Source organism: Triturus cristatus, chromosome 2_1 (genome assembly GCF_964204655.1).
Source record: "Triturus cristatus chromosome 2_1, aTriCri1.1, whole genome shotgun sequence".
Lineage (NCBI taxonomy): Eukaryota > Metazoa > Chordata > Amphibia > Caudata > Salamandridae > Triturus > Triturus cristatus.
The window spans coordinates 366064500-366081374 of record NC_140581.1 but is presented as its reverse complement, the minus strand read 5'-3'; the positions used below and the strand labels follow the sequence as shown (position 1 = coordinate 366081374).

General features: G+C 59.7%; 18 non-coding genes across 18 annotated transcripts; all 18 read right to left on the bottom strand.

Annotated features, from left to right (window-relative positions):
- Positions 1-663: 663 nt before the first annotated feature.
- Positions 664-827, bottom strand: LOC146864771 (U1 spliceosomal RNA). Its single transcript, XR_014978039.1, has one exon. It is a non-coding gene; the product is annotated as a U1 spliceosomal RNA (small nuclear RNA).
- A 617-nt stretch (positions 828-1444) lies between these two features.
- LOC146864770 (U1 spliceosomal RNA) lies at positions 1445-1608 on the bottom strand. The gene has a single exon (XR_014978038.1). It is a non-coding gene; the product is annotated as a U1 spliceosomal RNA (small nuclear RNA).
- A 914-nt stretch (positions 1609-2522) lies between these two features.
- LOC146864769 (U1 spliceosomal RNA) lies at positions 2523-2686 on the bottom strand. The gene has a single exon (XR_014977438.1). It is a non-coding gene; the product is annotated as a U1 spliceosomal RNA (small nuclear RNA).
- Positions 2687-3303: 617 nt separating this feature from the next.
- On the bottom strand, positions 3304-3467 carry LOC146864768 (U1 spliceosomal RNA). Its single transcript, XR_014978037.1, has one exon. It is a non-coding gene; the product is annotated as a U1 spliceosomal RNA (small nuclear RNA).
- Positions 3468-4381: 914 nt separating this feature from the next.
- LOC146864767 (U1 spliceosomal RNA) lies at positions 4382-4545 on the bottom strand. The gene has a single exon (XR_014978036.1). It is a non-coding gene; the product is annotated as a U1 spliceosomal RNA (small nuclear RNA).
- Positions 4546-5162: 617 nt separating this feature from the next.
- On the bottom strand, positions 5163-5326 carry LOC146864766 (U1 spliceosomal RNA). Its single transcript, XR_014978034.1, has one exon. It is a non-coding gene; the product is annotated as a U1 spliceosomal RNA (small nuclear RNA).
- Positions 5327-6240: 914 nt separating this feature from the next.
- LOC146864765 (U1 spliceosomal RNA) lies at positions 6241-6404 on the bottom strand. The gene has a single exon (XR_014978033.1). It is a non-coding gene; the product is annotated as a U1 spliceosomal RNA (small nuclear RNA).
- Positions 6405-7021: 617 nt separating this feature from the next.
- On the bottom strand, positions 7022-7185 carry LOC146864764 (U1 spliceosomal RNA). Its single transcript, XR_014978032.1, has one exon. It is a non-coding gene; the product is annotated as a U1 spliceosomal RNA (small nuclear RNA).
- A 617-nt stretch (positions 7186-7802) lies between these two features.
- Positions 7803-7966, bottom strand: LOC146864763 (U1 spliceosomal RNA). The gene has a single exon (XR_014978031.1). It is a non-coding gene; the product is annotated as a U1 spliceosomal RNA (small nuclear RNA).
- A 914-nt stretch (positions 7967-8880) lies between these two features.
- Positions 8881-9044, bottom strand: LOC146864762 (U1 spliceosomal RNA). Its single transcript, XR_014978030.1, has one exon. It is a non-coding gene; the product is annotated as a U1 spliceosomal RNA (small nuclear RNA).
- Positions 9045-9661: 617 nt separating this feature from the next.
- LOC146864761 (U1 spliceosomal RNA) lies at positions 9662-9825 on the bottom strand. The gene has a single exon (XR_014978029.1). It is a non-coding gene; the product is annotated as a U1 spliceosomal RNA (small nuclear RNA).
- A 914-nt stretch (positions 9826-10739) lies between these two features.
- LOC146864760 (U1 spliceosomal RNA) lies at positions 10740-10903 on the bottom strand. Its single transcript, XR_014978028.1, has one exon. It is a non-coding gene; the product is annotated as a U1 spliceosomal RNA (small nuclear RNA).
- A 617-nt stretch (positions 10904-11520) lies between these two features.
- LOC146864759 (U1 spliceosomal RNA) lies at positions 11521-11684 on the bottom strand. The gene has a single exon (XR_014978027.1). It is a non-coding gene; the product is annotated as a U1 spliceosomal RNA (small nuclear RNA).
- Positions 11685-12598: 914 nt separating this feature from the next.
- On the bottom strand, positions 12599-12762 carry LOC146864758 (U1 spliceosomal RNA). The gene has a single exon (XR_014978026.1). It is a non-coding gene; the product is annotated as a U1 spliceosomal RNA (small nuclear RNA).
- A 617-nt stretch (positions 12763-13379) lies between these two features.
- Positions 13380-13543, bottom strand: LOC146864757 (U1 spliceosomal RNA). The gene has a single exon (XR_014977369.1). It is a non-coding gene; the product is annotated as a U1 spliceosomal RNA (small nuclear RNA).
- Positions 13544-14457: 914 nt separating this feature from the next.
- On the bottom strand, positions 14458-14621 carry LOC146864756 (U1 spliceosomal RNA). Its single transcript, XR_014978025.1, has one exon. It is a non-coding gene; the product is annotated as a U1 spliceosomal RNA (small nuclear RNA).
- A 617-nt stretch (positions 14622-15238) lies between these two features.
- Positions 15239-15402, bottom strand: LOC146864755 (U1 spliceosomal RNA). The gene has a single exon (XR_014978023.1). It is a non-coding gene; the product is annotated as a U1 spliceosomal RNA (small nuclear RNA).
- Positions 15403-16316: 914 nt separating this feature from the next.
- On the bottom strand, positions 16317-16480 carry LOC146864754 (U1 spliceosomal RNA). Its single transcript, XR_014978022.1, has one exon. It is a non-coding gene; the product is annotated as a U1 spliceosomal RNA (small nuclear RNA).
- Positions 16481-16875: the final 395 nt, after the last annotated feature.

The window sequence follows — 16875 nt, the reverse complement described above, 5'->3', positions numbered from 1 at the left end:
TTTCGCTATGCTGCACCTTGCTGACACGGGTGGGGGAAAGCCAGGGCTACAGCAAGCACAGAAGGGCGATTGCCATGTCGACTTTGGGCCCAGAAGCAGAGATTTGGGGCTTTTGAAGCCTAAGAGCTGCCACTGAGGCCGCCTCTAGAGGTATGCAGTGCCCTGTTGCCTGGCTAGGCCCCAGTCGACTGCTTGTGGCTGAAAGCCAGGGACAAACAGGCCTGCAAGCGAGCAGGGGTTCTCGCCCTGAGCCCCTCACGCCTTCCCGAACGCTCCCAAACGCTGCAGACAGAACCCTCGCCGGGCAGAGCCCTCGCCGGGCCACGGCCTGGGGTCCTCAGCCAGAGTCTGGGCCTGGGAAGGCTAGGGCGAGGCAAGAGGCTGGCAGCCAGGCCACAGCCCCAGGGGGGCGATGGAAAGGAGCAGACATGTCACCTGGCCAGGGCCTACTTCCCTGTCTCTGGATAGGTCCCCAGAGTGGGAGGCTGCAGCTATCCCATCATTCCCCAGGCTCAGTACTTAGCATGTGATTCCCTCTTGCCCACGCCCCCGCCCCCCTCCAATCCAGCCGCAGCACCCCAGAAAGAACACAGAAGACGAGAAAGGGTGCTCCAGACTCCTTTTTATTTTTTTTTCCTTTTTGTCTTTCTTGAAACCAGAGATCAGGGGAAAGCGCGAACGCAGTCCCCCACTACCAGAAATTATGCAGTCGAGTATCCCGCATTTGGGGACATCGCAGGGGTCAGCACATCCGAAGTGCAATGGATGAGCCTCACCCTGGGAGAACCACCTTCGTGATCATGGTGTCTCCCCTGCCAGGTAAGTATGAGTTGGAAGGGGACAGGGTGAGGGCGGGCCGCTGGGCATCTCCCCGCAGAGCGAGGGTGGCATTCACACAGGCAAGGCCTGAGGCCGGGCGAAGCAGAGCATGGGCATTGTGGGGCGCAAGGTGACCAGCCAAGGCCCCTGTGCCCACTTTGGAAAGCGCGCAGCTACCCACAGCAGCTTCCCACAGGCCTCGGCCGGCCAGCAACATTTGCATGTCCACGCCCACCGGCAGCGCCAATCAGGGCCCTGCTTTCGCTATGCTGCACCTTGCTGACACGGGTGGGGGAAAGCCAGGGCTACAGCAAGCACACGAGAGGGCTTGGCAGGCCTAAATCGGGCCCAAAAGCAGATTTTTCAGGCCCTTTAAACTGTGCACAAGCAAAGGCTTTCGCAAGCACAACAGAGGGCTTGCCAGGTCGAAATCGGGCCCAGAAGCACGTTTCTAAGCCCTGAGCCAGCATCCCCAGGCTTGTAAATTTGCATATCTAATTGGCCCTCGCCCACTCCCCATTCCAGCCAGCTTACAGCACCCTGGACGGACCACAAGAAACGTCAAAGGGTGCTCCAGACTCCTTTTTATTTTTTTTTCCTTTTTGTCTTTCTTGAAACCAGAGATCAGGGGAAAGCGCGAACGCAGTCCCCCACTACCAGAAATTATGCAGTCGAGTATCCCGCATTTGGGGACATCGCAGGGGTCAGCACATCCGAAGTGCAATGGATGAGCCTCACCCTGGGAGAACCACCTTCGTGATCATGGTGTCTCCCCTGCCAGGTAAGTATGAGTTGGAAGGGGACAGGGTGAGGGCGGGCCGCTGGGCATCTCCCCGCAGAGCGAGGGTGGCATTCACACAGGCAAGGCCTGAGGCCGGGCGAAGCAGAGCATGGGCATTGTGGGGCGCAAGGTGACCAGCCAAGGCCCCTGTGCCCACTTTGGAAAGCGCGCAGCTACCCACAGCAGCTTCCCACAGGCCTCGGCCGGCCAGCAACATTTGCATGTCCACGCCCACCGGCAGCGCCAATCAGGGCCCTGCTTTCGCTATGCTGCACCTTGCTGACACGGGTGGGGGAAAGCCAGGGCTACAGCAAGCACAGAAGGGCGATTGCCATGTCGACTTTGGGCCCAGAAGCAGAGATTTGGGGCTTTTGAAGCCTAAGAGCTGCCACTGAGGCCGCCTCTAGAGGTATGCAGTGCCCTGTTGCCTGGCTAGGCCCCAGTCGACTGCTTGTGGCTGAAAGCCAGGGACAAACAGGCCTGCAAGCGAGCAGGGGTTCTCGCCCTGAGCCCCTCACGCCTTCCCGAACGCTCCCAAACGCTGCAGACAGAACCCTCGCCGGGCAGAGCCCTCGCCGGGCCACGGCCTGGGGTCCTCAGCCAGAGTCTGGGCCTGGGGAGGCTAGGGCGAGGCAAGAGGCTGGCAGCCAGGCCACAGCCCCAGGGGGGCGATGGAAAGGAGCAGACATGTCACCTGGCCAGGGCCTACTTCCCTGTCTCTGGATAGGTCCCCAGAGTGGGAGGCTGCAGCTATCCCATCATTCCCCAGGCTCAGTACTTAGCATGTGATTCCCTCTTGCCCACGCCCCCGCCCCCCTCCAATCCAGCCGCAGCACCCCAGAAAGAACACAGAAGACGAGAAAGGGTGCTCCAGACTCCTTTTTATTTTTTTTTCCTTTTTGTCTTTCTTGAAACCAGAGATCAGGGGAAAGCGCGAACGCAGTCCCCCACTACCAGAAATTATGCAGTCGAGTATCCCGCATTTGGGGACATCCCAGGGGTCAGCACATCCGAAGTGCAATGGATGAGCCTCACCCTGGGAGAACCACCTTCGTGATCATGGTGTCTCCCCTGCCAGGTAAGTATGAGTTGGAAGGGGACAGGGTGAGGGCGGGCCGCTGGGCATCTCCCCGCAGAGCGAGGGTGGCATTCACACAGGCAAGGCCTGAGGCCGGGCGAAGCAGAGCATGGGCATTGTGGGGCGCAAGGTGACCAGCCAAGGCCCCTGTGCCCACTTTGGAAAGCGCGCAGCTACCCACAGCAGCTTCCCATAGGCCTCGGCCGGCCAGCAACATTTGCATGTCCACGCCCACCGGCAGCGCCAATCAGGGCCCTGCTTTCGCTATGCTGCACCTTGCTGACACGGGTGGGGGAAAGCCAGGGCTACAGCAAGCACACGAGAGGGCTTGGCAGGCCTAAATCGGGCCCAAAAGCAGATTTTTCAGGCCCTTTAAACTGTGCACAAGCAAAGGCTTTCGCAAGCACAACAGAGGGCTTGCCAGGTCGAAATCGGGCCCAGAAGCACGTTTCTAAGCCCTGAGCCAGCATCCCCAGGCTTGTAAATTTGCATATCTAATTGGCCCTCGCCCACTCCCCATTCCAGCCAGCTTACAGCACCCTGGACGGACCACAAGAAACGTCAAAGGGTGCTCCAGACTCCTTTTTATTTTTTTTTCCTTTTTGTCTTTCTTGAAACCAGAGATCAGGGGAAAGCGCGAACGCAGTCCCCCACTACCAGAAATTATGCAGTCGAGTATCCCGCATTTGGGGACATCGCAGGGGTCAGCACATCCGAAGTGCAATGGATGAGCCTCACCCTGGGAGAACCACCTTCGTGATCATGGTGTCTCCCCTGCCAGGTAAGTATGAGTTGGAAGGGGACAGGGTGAGGGCGGGCCGCTGGGCATCTCCCCGCAGAGCGAGGGTGGCATTCACACAGGCAAGGCCTGAGGCCGGGCGAAGCAGAGCATGGGCATTGTGGGGCGCAAGGTGACCAGCCAAGGCCCCTGTGCCCACTTTGGAAAGCGCGCAGCTACCCACAGCAGCTTCCCACAGGCCTCGGCCGGCCAGCAACATTTGCATGTCCACGCCCACCGGCAGCGCCAATCAGGGCCCTGCTTTCGCTATGCTGCACCTTGCTGACACGGGTGGGGGAAAGCCAGGGCTACAGCAAGCACAGAAGGGCGATTGCCATGTCGACTTTGGGCCCAGAAGCAGAGATTTGGGGCTTTTGAAGCCTAAGAGCTGCCACTGAGGCCGCCTCTAGAGGTATGCAGTGCCCTGTTGCCTGGCTAGGCCCCAGTCGACTGCTTGTGGCTGAAAGCCAGGGACAAACAGGCCTGCAAGCGAGCAGGGGTTCTCGCCCTGAGCCCCTCACGCCTTCCCGAACGCTCCCAAACGCTGCAGACAGAACCCTCGCCGGGCAGAGCCCTCGCCGGGCCACGGCCTGGGGTCCTCAGCCAGAGTCTGGGCCTGGGGAGGCTAGGGCGAGGCAAGAGGCTGGCAGCCAGGCCACAGCCCCAGGGGGGCGATGGAAAGGAGCAGACATGTCACCTGGCCAGGGCCTACTTCCCTGTCTCTGGATAGGTCCCCAGAGTGGGAGGCTGCAGCTATCCCATCATTCCCCAGGCTCAGTACTTAGCATGTGATTCCCTCTTGCCCACGCCCCCGCCCCCCTCCAATCCAGCCGCAGCACCCCAGAAAGAACACAGAAGACGAGAAAGGGTGCTCCAGACTCCTTTTTATTTTTTTTTCCTTTTTGTCTTTCTTGAAACCAGAGATCAGGGGAAAGCGCGAACGCAGTCCCCCACTACCAGAAATTATGCAGTCGAGTATCCCGCATTTGGGGACATCGCAGGGGTCAGCACATCCGAAGTGCAATGGATGAGCCTCACCCTGGGAGAACCACCTTCGTGATCATGGTGTCTCCCCTGCCAGGTAAGTATGAGTTGGAAGGGGACAGGGTGAGGGCGGGCCGCTGGGCATCTCCCCGCAGAGCGAGGGTGGCATTCACACAGGCAAGGCCTGAGGCCGGGCGAAGCAGAGCATGGGCATTGTGGGGCGCAAGGTGACCAGCCAAGGCCCCTGTGCCCACTTTGGAAAGCGCGCAGCTACCCACAGCAGCTTCCCATAGGCCTCGGCCGGCCAGCAACATTTGCATGTCCACGCCCACCGGCAGCGCCAATCAGGGCCCTGCTTTCGCTATGCTGCACCTTGCTGACACGGGTGGGGGAAAGCCAGGGCTACAGCAAGCACACGAGAGGGCTTGGCAGGCCTAAATCGGGCCCAAAAGCAGATTTTTCAGGCCCTTTAAACTGTGCACAAGCAAAGGCTTTCGCAAGCACAACAGAGGGCTTGCCAGGTCGAAATCGGGCCCAGAAGCACGTTTCTAAGCCCTGAGCCAGCATCCCCAGGCTTGTAAATTTGCATATCTAATTGGCCCTCGCCCACTCCCCATTCCAGCCAGCTTACAGCACCCTGGACGGACCACAAGAAACGTCAAAGGGTGCTCCAGACTCCTTTTTATTTTTTTTTCCTTTTTGTCTTTCTTGAAACCAGAGATCAGGGGAAAGCGCGAACGCAGTCCCCCACTACCAGAAATTATGCAGTCGAGTATCCCGCATTTGGGGACATCGCAGGGGTCAGCACATCCGAAGTGCAATGGATGAGCCTCACCCTGGGAGAACCACCTTCGTGATCATGGTGTCTCCCCTGCCAGGTAAGTATGAGTTGGAAGGGGACAGGGTGAGGGCGGGCCGCTGGGCATCTCCCCGCAGAGCGAGGGTGGCATTCACACAGGCAAGGCCTGAGGCCGGGCGAAGCAGAGCATGGGCATTGTGGGGCGCAAGGTGACCAGCCAAGGCCCCTGTGCCCACTTTGGAAAGCGCGCAGCTACCCACAGCAGCTTCCCACAGGCCTCGGCCGGCCAGCAACATTTGCATGTCCACGCCCACCGGCAGCGCCAATCAGGGCCCTGCTTTCGCTATGCTGCACCTTGCTGACACGGGTGGGGGAAAGCCAGGGCTACAGCAAGCACAGAAGGGCGATTGCCATGTCGACTTTGGGCCCAGAAGCAGAGATTTGGGGCTTTTGAAGCCTAAGAGCTGCCACTGAGGCCGCCTCTAGAGGTATGCAGTGCCCTGTTGCCTGGCTAGGCCCCAGTCGACTGCTTGTGGCTGAAAGCCAGGGACAAACAGGCCTGCAAGCGAGCAGGGGTTCTCGCCCTGAGCCCCTCACGCCTTCCCGAACGCTCCCAAACGCTGCAGACAGAACCCTCGCCGGGCAGAGCCCTCGCCGGGCCACGGCCTGGGGTCCTCAGCCAGAGTCTGGGCCTGGGAAGGCTAGGGCGAGGCAAGAGGCTGGCAGCCAGGCCACAGCCCCAGGGGGGCGATGGAAAGGAGCAGACATGTCACCTGGCCAGGGCCTACTTCCCTGTCTCTGGATAGGTCCCCAGAGTGGGAGGCTGCAGCTATCCCATCATTCCCCAGGCTCAGTACTTAGCACGTGATTCCCTCTTGCCCACGCCCCCGCCCCCCTCCAATCCAGCCGCAGCACCCCAGAAAGAACACAGAAGACGAGAAAGGGTGCTCCAGACTCCTTTTTATTTTTTTTTCCTTTTTGTCTTTCTTGAAACCAGAGATCAGGGGAAAGCGCGAACGCAGTCCCCCACTACCAGAAATTATGCAGTCGAGTATCCCGCATTTGGGGACATCGCAGGGGTCAGCACATCCGAAGTGCAATGGATGAGCCTCACCCTGGGAGAACCACCTTCGTGATCATGGTGTCTCCCCTGCCAGGTAAGTATGAGTTGGAAGGGGACAGGGTGAGGGCGGGCCGCTGGGCATCTCCCCGCAGAGCGAGGGTGGCATTCACACAGGCAAGGCCTGAGGCCGGGCGAAGCAGAGCATGGGCATTGTGGGGCGCAAGGTGACCAGCCAAGGCCCCTGTGCCCACTTTGGAAAGCGCGCAGCTACCCACAGCAGCTTCCCACAGGCCTCGGCCGGCCAGCAACATTTGCATGTCCACGCCCACCGGCAGCGCCAATCAGGGCCCTGCTTTCGCTATGCTGCACCTTGCTGACACGGGTGGGGGAAAGCCAGGGCTACAGCAAGCACACGAGAGGGCTTGGCAGGCCTAAATCGGGCCCAAAAGCAGATTTTTCAGGCCCTTTAAACTGTGCACAAGCAAAGGCTTTCGCAAGCACAACAGAGGGCTTGCCAGGTCGAAATCGGGCCCAGAAGCACGTTTCTAAGCCCTGAGCCAGCATCCCCAGGCTTGTAAATTTGCATATCTAATTGGCCCTCGCCCACTCCCCATTCCAGCCAGCTTACAGCACCCTGGACGGACCACAAGAAACGTCAAAGGGTGCTCCAGACTCCTTTTTATTTTTTTTTCCTTTTTGTCTTTCTTGAAACCAGAGATCAGGGGAAAGCGCGAACGCAGTCCCCCACTACCAGAAATTATGCAGTCGAGTATCCCGCATTTGGGGACATCGCAGGGGTCAGCACATCCGAAGTGCAATGGATGAGCCTCACCCTGGGAGAACCACCTTCGTGATCATGGTGTCTCCCCTGCCAGGTAAGTATGAGTTGGAAGGGGACAGGGTGAGGGCGGGCCGCTGGGCATCTCCCCGCAGAGCGAGGGTGGCATTCACACAGGCAAGGCCTGAGGCCGGGCGAAGCAGAGCATGGGCATTGTGGGGCGCAAGGTGACCAGCCAAGGCCCCTGTGCCCACTTTGGAAAGCGCGCAGCTACCCACAGCAGCTTCCCACAGGCCTCGGCCGGCCAGCAACATTTGCATGTCCACGCCCACCGGCAGCGCCAATCAGGGCCCTGCTTTCGCTATGCTGCACCTTGCTGACACGGGTGGGGGAAAGCCAGGGCTACAGCAAGCACAGAAGGGCGATTGCCATGTCGACTTTGGGCCCAGAAGCAGAGATTTGGGGCTTTTGAAGCCTAAGAGCTGCCACTGAGGCCGCCTCTAGAGGTATGCAGTGCCCTGTTGCCTGGCTAGGCCCCAGTCACGTTTCTAAGCCCTGAGCCAGCATCCCCAGGCTTGTAAATTTGCATATCTAATTGGCCCTCGCCCACTCCCCATTCCAGCCAGCTTACAGCACCCTGGACGGACCACAAGAAACGTCAAAGGGTGCTCCAGACTCCTTTTTATTTTTTTTTCCTTTTTGTCTTTCTTGAAACCAGAGATCAGGGGAAAGCGCGAACGCAGTCCCCCACTACCAGAAATTATGCAGTCGAGTATCCCGCATTTGGGGACATCGCAGGGGTCAGCACATCCGAAGTGCAATGGATGAGCCTCACCCTGGGAGAACCACCTTCGTGATCATGGTGTCTCCCCTGCCAGGTAAGTATGAGTTGGAAGGGGACAGGGTGAGGGCGGGCCGCTGGGCATCTCCCCGCAGAGCGAGGGTGGCATTCACACAGGCAAGGCCTGAGGCCGGGCGAAGCAGAGCATGGGCATTGTGGGGCGCAAGGTGACCAGCCAAGGCCCCTGTGCCCACTTTGGAAAGCGCGCAGCTACCCACAGCAGCTTCCCACAGGCCTCGGCCGGCCAGCAACATTTGCATGTCCACGCCCACCGGCAGCGCCAATCAGGGCCCTGCTTTCGCTATGCTGCACCTTGCTGACACGGGTGGGGGAAAGCCAGGGCTACAGCAAGCACAGAAGGGCGATTGCCATGTCGACTTTGGGCCCAGAAGCAGAGATTTGGGGCTTTTGAAGCCTAAGAGCTGCCACTGAGGCCGCCTCTAGAGGTATGCAGTGCCCTGTTGCCTGGCTAGGCCCCAGTCGACTGCTTGTGGCTGAAAGCCAGGGACAAACAGGCCTGCAAGCGAGCAGGGGTTCTCGCCCTGAGCCCCTCACGCCTTCCCGAACGCTCCCAAACGCTGCAGACAGAACCCTCGCCGGGCAGAGCCCTCGCCGGGCCACGGCCTGGGGTCCTCAGCCAGAGTCTGGGCCTGGGAAGGCTAGGGCGAGGCAAGAGGCTGGCAGCCAGGCCACAGCCCCAGGGGGGCGATGGAAAGGAGCAGACATGTCACCTGGCCAGGGCCTACTTCCCTGTCTCTGGATAGGTCCCCAGAGTGGGAGGCTGCAGCTATCCCATCATTCCCCAGGCTCAGTACTTAGCATGTGATTCCCTCTTGCCCACGCCCCCGCCCCCCTCCAATCCAGCCGCAGCACCCCAGAAAGAACACAGAAGACGAGAAAGGGTGCTCCAGACTCCTTTTTATTTTTTTTTCCTTTTTGTCTTTCTTGAAACCAGAGATCAGGGGAAAGCGCGAACGCAGTCCCCCACTACCAGAAATTATGCAGTCGAGTATCCCGCATTTGGGGACATCGCAGGGGTCAGCACATCCGAAGTGCAATGGATGAGCCTCACCCTGGGAGAACCACCTTCGTGATCATGGTGTCTCCCCTGCCAGGTAAGTATGAGTTGGAAGGGGACAGGGTGAGGGCGGGCCGCTGGGCATCTCCCCGCAGAGCGAGGGTGGCATTCACACAGGCAAGGCCTGAGGCCGGGCGAAGCAGAGCATGGGCATTGTGGGGCGCAAGGTGACCAGCCAAGGCCCCTGTGCCCACTTTGGAAAGCGCGCAGCTACCCACAGCAGCTTCCCACAGGCCTCGGCCGGCCAGCAACATTTGCATGTCCACGCCCACCGGCAGCGCCAATCAGGGCCCTGCTTTCGCTATGCTGCACCTTGCTGACACGGGTGGGGGAAAGCCAGGGCTACAGCAAGCACACGAGAGGGCTTGGCAGGCCTAAATCGGGCCCAAAAGCAGATTTTTCAGGCCCTTTAAACTGTGCACAAGCAAAGGCTTTCGCAAGCACAACAGAGGGCTTGCCAGGTCGAAATCGGGCCCAGAAGCACGTTTCTAAGCCCTGAGCCAGCATCCCCAGGCTTGTAAATTTGCATATCTAATTGGCCCTCGCCCACTCCCCATTCCAGCCAGCTTACAGCACCCTGGACGGACCACAAGAAACGTCAAAGGGTGCTCCAGACTCCTTTTTATTTTTTTTTCCTTTTTGTCTTTCTTGAAACCAGAGATCAGGGGAAAGCGCGAACGCAGTCCCCCACTACCAGAAATTATGCAGTCGAGTATCCCGCATTTGGGGACATCGCAGGGGTCAGCACATCCGAAGTGCAATGGATGAGCCTCACCCTGGGAGAACCACCTTCGTGATCATGGTGTCTCCCCTGCCAGGTAAGTATGAGTTGGAAGGGGACAGGGTGAGGGCGGGCCGCTGGGCATCTCCCCGCAGAGCGAGGGTGGCATTCACACAGGCAAGGCCTGAGGCCGGGCGAAGCAGAGCATGGGCATTGTGGGGCGCAAGGTGACCAGCCAAGGCCCCTGTGCCCACTTTGGAAAGCGCGCAGCTACCCACAGCAGCTTCCCACAGGCCTCGGCCGGCCAGCAACATTTGCATGTCCACGCCCACCGGCAGCGCCAATCAGGGCCCTGCTTTCGCTATGCTGCACCTTGCTGACACGGGTGGGGGAAAGCCAGGGCTACAGCAAGCACAGAAGGGCGATTGCCATGTCGACTTTGGGCCCAGAAGCAGAGATTTGGGGCTTTTGAAGCCTAAGAGCTGCCACTGAGGCCGCCTCTAGAGGTATGCAGTGCCCTGTTGCCTGGCTAGGCCCCAGTCGACTGCTTGTGGCTGAAAGCCAGGGACAAACAGGCCTGCAAGCGAGCAGGGGTTCTCGCCCTGAGCCCCTCACGCCTTCCCGAACGCTCCCAAACGCTGCAGACAGAACCCTCGCCGGGCAGAGCCCTCGCCGGGCCACGGCCTGGGGTCCTCAGCCAGAGTCTGGGCCTGGGGAGGCTAGGGCGAGGCAAGAGGCTGGCAGCCAGGCCACAGCCCCAGGGGGGCGATGGAAAGGAGCAGACATGTCACCTGGCCAGGGCCTACTTCCCTGTCTCTGGATAGGTCCCCAGAGTGGGAGGCTGCAGCTATCCCATCATTCCCCAGGCTCAGTACTTAGCATGTGATTCCCTCTTGCCCACGCCCCCGCCCCCCTCCAATCCAGCCGCAGCACCCCAGAAAGAACACAGAAGACGAGAAAGGGTGCTCCAGACTCCTTTTTATTTTTTTTTCCTTTTTGTCTTTCTTGAAACCAGAGATCAGGGGAAAGCGCGAACGCAGTCCCCCACTACCAGAAATTATGCAGTCGAGTATCCCGCATTTGGGGACATCGCAGGGGTCAGCACATCCGAAGTGCAATGGATGAGCCTCACCCTGGGAGAACCACCTTCGTGATCATGGTGTCTCCCCTGCCAGGTAAGTATGAGTTGGAAGGGGACAGGGTGAGGGCGGGCCGCTGGGCATCTCCCCGCAGAGCGAGGGTGGCATTCACACAGGCAAGGCCTGAGGCCGGGCGAAGCAGAGCATGGGCATTGTGGGGCGCAAGGTGACCAGCCAAGGCCCCTGTGCCCACTTTGGAAAGCGCGCAGCTACCCACAGCAGCTTCCCACAGGCCTCGGCCGGCCAGCAACATTTGCATGTCCACGCCCACCGGCAGCGCCAATCAGGGCCCTGCTTTCGCTATGCTGCACCTTGCTGACACGGGTGGGGGAAAGCCAGGGCTACAGCAAGCACACGAGAGGGCTTGGCAGGCCTAAATCGGGCCCAAAAGCAGATTTTTCAGGCCCTTTAAACTGTGCACAAGCAAAGGCTTTCGCAAGCACAACAGAGGGCTTGCCAGGTCGAAATCGGGCCCAGAAGCACGTTTCTAAGCCCTGAGCCAGCATCCCCAGGCTTGTAAATTTGCATATCTAATTGGCCCTCGCCCACTCCCCATTCCAGCCAGCTTACAGCACCCTGGACGGACCACAAGAAACGTCAAAGGGTGCTCCAGACTCCTTTTTATTTTTTTTTCCTTTTTGTCTTTCTTGAAACCAGAGATCAGGGGAAAGCGCGAACGCAGTCCCCCACTACCAGAAATTATGCAGTCGAGTATCCCGCATTTGGGGACATCGCAGGGGTCAGCACATCCGAAGTGCAATGGATGAGCCTCACCCTGGGAGAACCACCTTCGTGATCATGGTGTCTCCCCTGCCAGGTAAGTATGAGTTGGAAGGGGACAGGGTGAGGGCGGGCCGCTGGGCATCTCCCCGCAGAGCGAGGGTGGCATTCACACAGGCAAGGCCTGAGGCCGGGCGAAGCAGAGCATGGGCATTGTGGGGCGCAAGGTGACCAGCCAAGGCCCCTGTGCCCACTTTGGAAAGCGCGCAGCTACCCACAGCAGCTTCCCACAGGCCTCGGCCGGCCAGCAACATTTGCATGTCCACGCCCACCGGCAGCGCCAATCAGGGCCCTGCTTTCGCTATGCTGCACCTTGCTGACACGGGTGGGGGAAAGCCAGGGCTACAGCAAGCACAGAAGGGCGATTGCCATGTCGACTTTGGGCCCAGAAGCAGAGATTTGGGGCTTTTGAAGCCTAAGAGCTGCCACTGAGGCCGCCTCTAGAGGTATGCAGTGCCCTGTTGCCTGGCTAGGCCCCAGTCGACTGCTTGTGGCTGAAAGCCAGGGACAAACAGGCCTGCAAGCGAGCAGGGGTTCTCGCCCTGAGCCCCTCACGCCTTCCCGAATGCTCCCAAACGCTGCCGACAGAACCCTCGCCGGGCAGAGCCCTCGCCGGGCCACGGCCTGGGGTCCTCAGCCAGAGTCTGGGCCTGGGAAGGCTAGGGCGAGGCAAGAGGCTGGCAGCCAGGCCACAGCCCCAGGGGGGCGATGGAAAGGAGCAGACATGTCACCTGGCCAGGGCCTACTTCCCTGTCTCTGGATAGGTCCCCAGAGTGGGAGGCTGCAGCTATCCCATCATTCCCCAGGCTCAGTACTTAGCATGTGATTCCCTCTTGCCCACGCCCCCGCCCCCCTCCAATCCAGCCGCAGCACCCCAGAAAGAACACAGAAGACGAGAAAGGGTGCTCCAGACTCCTTTTTATTTTTTTTTCCTTTTTGTCTTTCTTGAAACCAGAGATCAGGGGAAAGCGCGAACGCAGTCCCCCACTACCAGAAATTATGCAGTCGAGTATCCCGCATTTGGGGACATCGCAGGGGTCAGCACATCCGAAGTGCAATGGATGAGCCTCACCCTGGGAGAACCACCTTCGTGATCATGGTGTCTCCCCTGCCAGGTAAGTATGAGTTGGAAGGGGACAGGGTGAGGGCGGGCCGCTGGGCATCTCCCCGCAGAGCGAGGGTGGCATTCACACAGGCAAGGCCTGAGGCCGGGCGAAGCAGAGCATGGGCATTGTGGGGCGCAAGGTGACCAGCCAAGGCCCCTGTGCCCACTTTGGAAAGCGCGCAGCTACCCACAGCAGCTTCCCACAGGCCTCGGCCGGCCAGCAACATTTGCATGTCCACGCCCACCGGCAGCGCCAATCAGGGCCCTGCTTTCGCTATGCTGCACCTTGCTGACACGGGTGGGGGAAAGCCAGGGCTACAGCAAGCACACGAGAGGGCTTGGCAGGCCTAAATCGGGCCCAAAAGCAGATTTTTCAGGCCCTTTAAACTGTGCACAAGCAAAGGCTTTCGCAAGCACAACAGAGGGCTTGCCAGGTCGAAATCGGGCCCAGAAGCACGTTTCTAAGCCCTGAGCCAGCATCCCCAGGCTTGTAAATTTGCATATCTAATTGGCCCTCGCCCACTCCCCATTCCAGCCAGCTTACAGCACCCTGGACGGACCACAAGAAACGTCAAAGGGTGCTCCAGACTCCTTTTTATTTTTTTTTCCTTTTTGTCTTTCTTGAAACCAGAGATCAGGGGAAAGCGCGAACGCAGTCCCCCACTACCAGAAATTATGCAGTCGAGTATCCCGCATTTGGGGACATCGCAGGGGTCAGCACATCCGAAGTGCAATGGATGAGCCTCACCCTGGGAGCACCACCTTCGTGATCATGGTGTCTCCCCTGCCAGGTAAGTATGAGTTGGAAGGGGACAGGGTGAGGGCGGGCCGCTGGGCATCTCCCCGCAGAGCGAGGGTGGCATTCACACAGGCAAGGCCTGAGGCCGGGCGAAGCAGAGCATGGGCATTGTGGGGCGCAAGGTGACCAGCCAAGGCCCCTGTGCCCACTTTGGAAAGCGCGCAGCTACCCACAGCAGCTTCCCACAGGCCTCGGCCGGCCAGCAACATTTGCATGTCCACGCCCACCGGCAGCGCCAATCAGGGCCCTGCTTTCGCTATGCTGCACCTTGCTGACACGGGTGGGGGAAAGCCAGGGCTACAGCAAGCACAGAAGGGCGATTGCCATGTCGACTTTGGGCCCAGAAGCAGAGATTTGGGGCTTTTGAAGCCTAAGAGCTGCCACTGAGGCCGCCTCTAGAGGTATGCAGTGCCCTGTTGCCTGGCTAGGCCCCAGTCGACTGCTTGTGGCTGAAAGCCAGGGACAAACAGGCCTGCAAGCGAGCAGGGGTTCTCGCCCTGAGCCCCTCACGCCTTCCCGAATGCTCCCAAACGCTGCCGACAGAACCCTCGCCGGGCAGAGCCCTCGCCGGGCCACGGCCTGGGGTCCTCAGCCAGAGTCTGGGCCTGGGAAGGCTAGGGCGAGGCAAGAGGCTGGCAGCCAGGCCACAGCCCCAGGGGGGCGATGGAAAGGAGCAGACATGTCACCTGGCCAGGGCCTACTTCCCTGTCTCTGGATAGGTCCCCAGAGTGGGAGGCTGCAGCTATCCCATCATTCCCCAGGCTCAGTACTTAGCATGTGATTCCCTCTTGCCCACGCCCCCGCCCCCCTCCAATCCAGCCGCAGCACCCCAGAAAGAACACAGAAGACGAGAAAGGGTGCTCCAGACTCCTTTTTATTTTTTTTTCCTTTTTGTCTTTCTTGAAACCAGAGATCAGGGGAAAGCGCGAACGCAGTCCCCCACTACCAGAAATTATGCAGTCGAGTATCCCGCATTTGGGGACATCGCAGGGGTCAGCACATCCGAAGTGCAATGGATGAGCCTCACCCTGGGAGAACCACCTTCGTGATCATGGTGTCTCCCCTGCCAGGTAAGTATGAGTTGGAAGGGGACAGGGTGAGGGCGGGCCGCTGGGCATCTCCCCGCAGAGCGAGGGTGGCATTCACACAGGCAAGGCCTGAGGCCGGGCGAAGCAGAGCATGGGCATTGTGGGGCGCAAGGTGACCAGCCAAGGCCCCTGTGCCCACTTTGGAAAGCGCGCAGCTACCCACAGCAGCTTCCCACAGGCCTCGGCCGGCCAGCAACATTTGCATGTCCACGCCCACCGGCAGCGCCAATCAGGGCCCTGCTTTCGCTATGCTGCACCTTGCTGACACGGGTGGGGGAAAGCCAGGGCTACAGCAAGCACACGAGAGGGCTTGGCAGGCCTAAATCGGGCCCAAAAGCAGATTTTTCAGGCCCTTTAAACTGTGCACAAGCAAAGGCTTTCGCAAGCACAACAGAGGGCTTGCCAGGTCGAAATCGGGCCCAGAAGCACGTTTCTAAGCCCTGAGCCAGCATCCCCAGGCTTGTAAATTTGCATATCTAATTGGCCCTCGCCCACTCCCCATTCCAGCCAGCTTACAGCACCCTGGACGGACCACAAGAAACGTCAAAGGGTGCTCCAGACTCCTTTTTATTTTTTTTTCCTTTTTGTCTTTCTTGAAACCAGAGATCAGGGGAAAGCGCGAACGCAGTCCCCCACTACCAGAAATTATGCAGTCGAGTATCCCGCATTTGGGGACATCGCAGGGGTCAGCACATCCGAAGTGCAATGGATGAGCCTCACCCTGGGAGAACCACCTTCGTGATCATGGTGTCTCCCCTGCCAGGTAAGTATGAGTTGGAAGGGGACAGGGTGAGGGCGGGCCGCTGGGCATCTCCCCGCAGAGCGAGGGTGGCATTCACACAGGCAAGGCCTGAGGCCGGGCGAAGCAGAGCATGGGCATTGTGGGGCGCAAGGTGACCAGCCAAGGCCCCTGTGCCCACTTTGGAAAGCGCGCAGCTACCCACAGCAGCTTCCCACAGGCCTCGGCCGGCCAGCAACATTTGCATGTCCACGCCCACCGGCAGCGCCAATCAGGGCCCTGCTTTCGCTATGCTGCACCTTGCTGACACGGGTGGGGGAAAGCCAGGGCTACAGCAAGCACAGAAGGGCGATTGCCATGTCGACTTTGGGCCCAGAAGCAGAGATTTGGGGCTTTTGAAGCCTAAGAGCTGCCACTGAGGCCGCCTCTAGAGGTATGCAGTGCCCTGTTGCCTGGCTAGGCCCCAGTCGACTGCTTGTGGCTGAAAGCCAGGGACAAACAGGCCTGCAAGCGAGCAGGGGTTCTCGCCCTGAGCCCCTCACGCCTTCCCGAACGCTCCCAAACGCTGCAGACAGAACCCTCGCCGGGCAGAGCCCTCGCCGGGCCACGGCCTGGGGTCCTCAGCCAGAGTCTGGGCCTGGGGAGGCTAGGGCGAGGCAAGAGGCTGGCAGCCAGGCCACAGCCCCAGGGGGGCGATGGAAAGGAGCAGACATGTCACCTGGCCAGGGCCTACTTCCCTGTCTCTGGATAGGTCCCCAGAGTGGGAGGCTGCAGCTATCCCATCATTCCCCAGGCTCAGTACTTAGCATGTGATTCCCTCTTGCCCACGCCCCCGCCCCCCTCCAATCCAGCCGCAGCACCCCAGAAAGAACACAGAAGACGAGAAAGGGTGCTCCAGACTCCTTTTTATTTTTTTTTCCTTTTTGTCTTTCTTGAAACCAGAGATCAGGGGAAAGCGCGAACGCAGTCCCCCACTACCAGAAATTATGCAGTCGAGTATCCCGCATTTGGGGACATCGCAGGGGTCAGCACATCCGAAGTGCAATGGATGAGCCTCACCCTGGGAGAACCACCTTCGTGATCATGGTGTCTCCCCTGCCAGGTAAGTATGAGTTGGAAGGGGACAGGGTGAGGGCGGGCCGCTGGGCATCTCCCCGCAGAGCGAGGGTGGCATTCACACAGGCAAGGCCTGAGGCCGGGCGAAGCAGAGCATGGGCATTGTGGGGCGCAAGGTGACCAGCCAAGGCCCCTGTGCCCACTTTGGAAAGCGCGCAGCTACCCACAGCAGCTTCCCATAGGCCTCGGCCGGCCAGCAACATTTGCATGTCCACGCCCACCGGCAGCGCCAATCAGGGCCCTGCTTTCGCTATGCTGCACCTTGCTGACACGGGTGGGGGAAAGCCAGGGCTACAGCAAGCACACGAGAGGGCTTGGCAGGCCTAAATCGGGCCCAAAAGCAGATTTTTCAGGCCCTTTAAACTGTGCACAAGCAAAGGCTTTCGCAA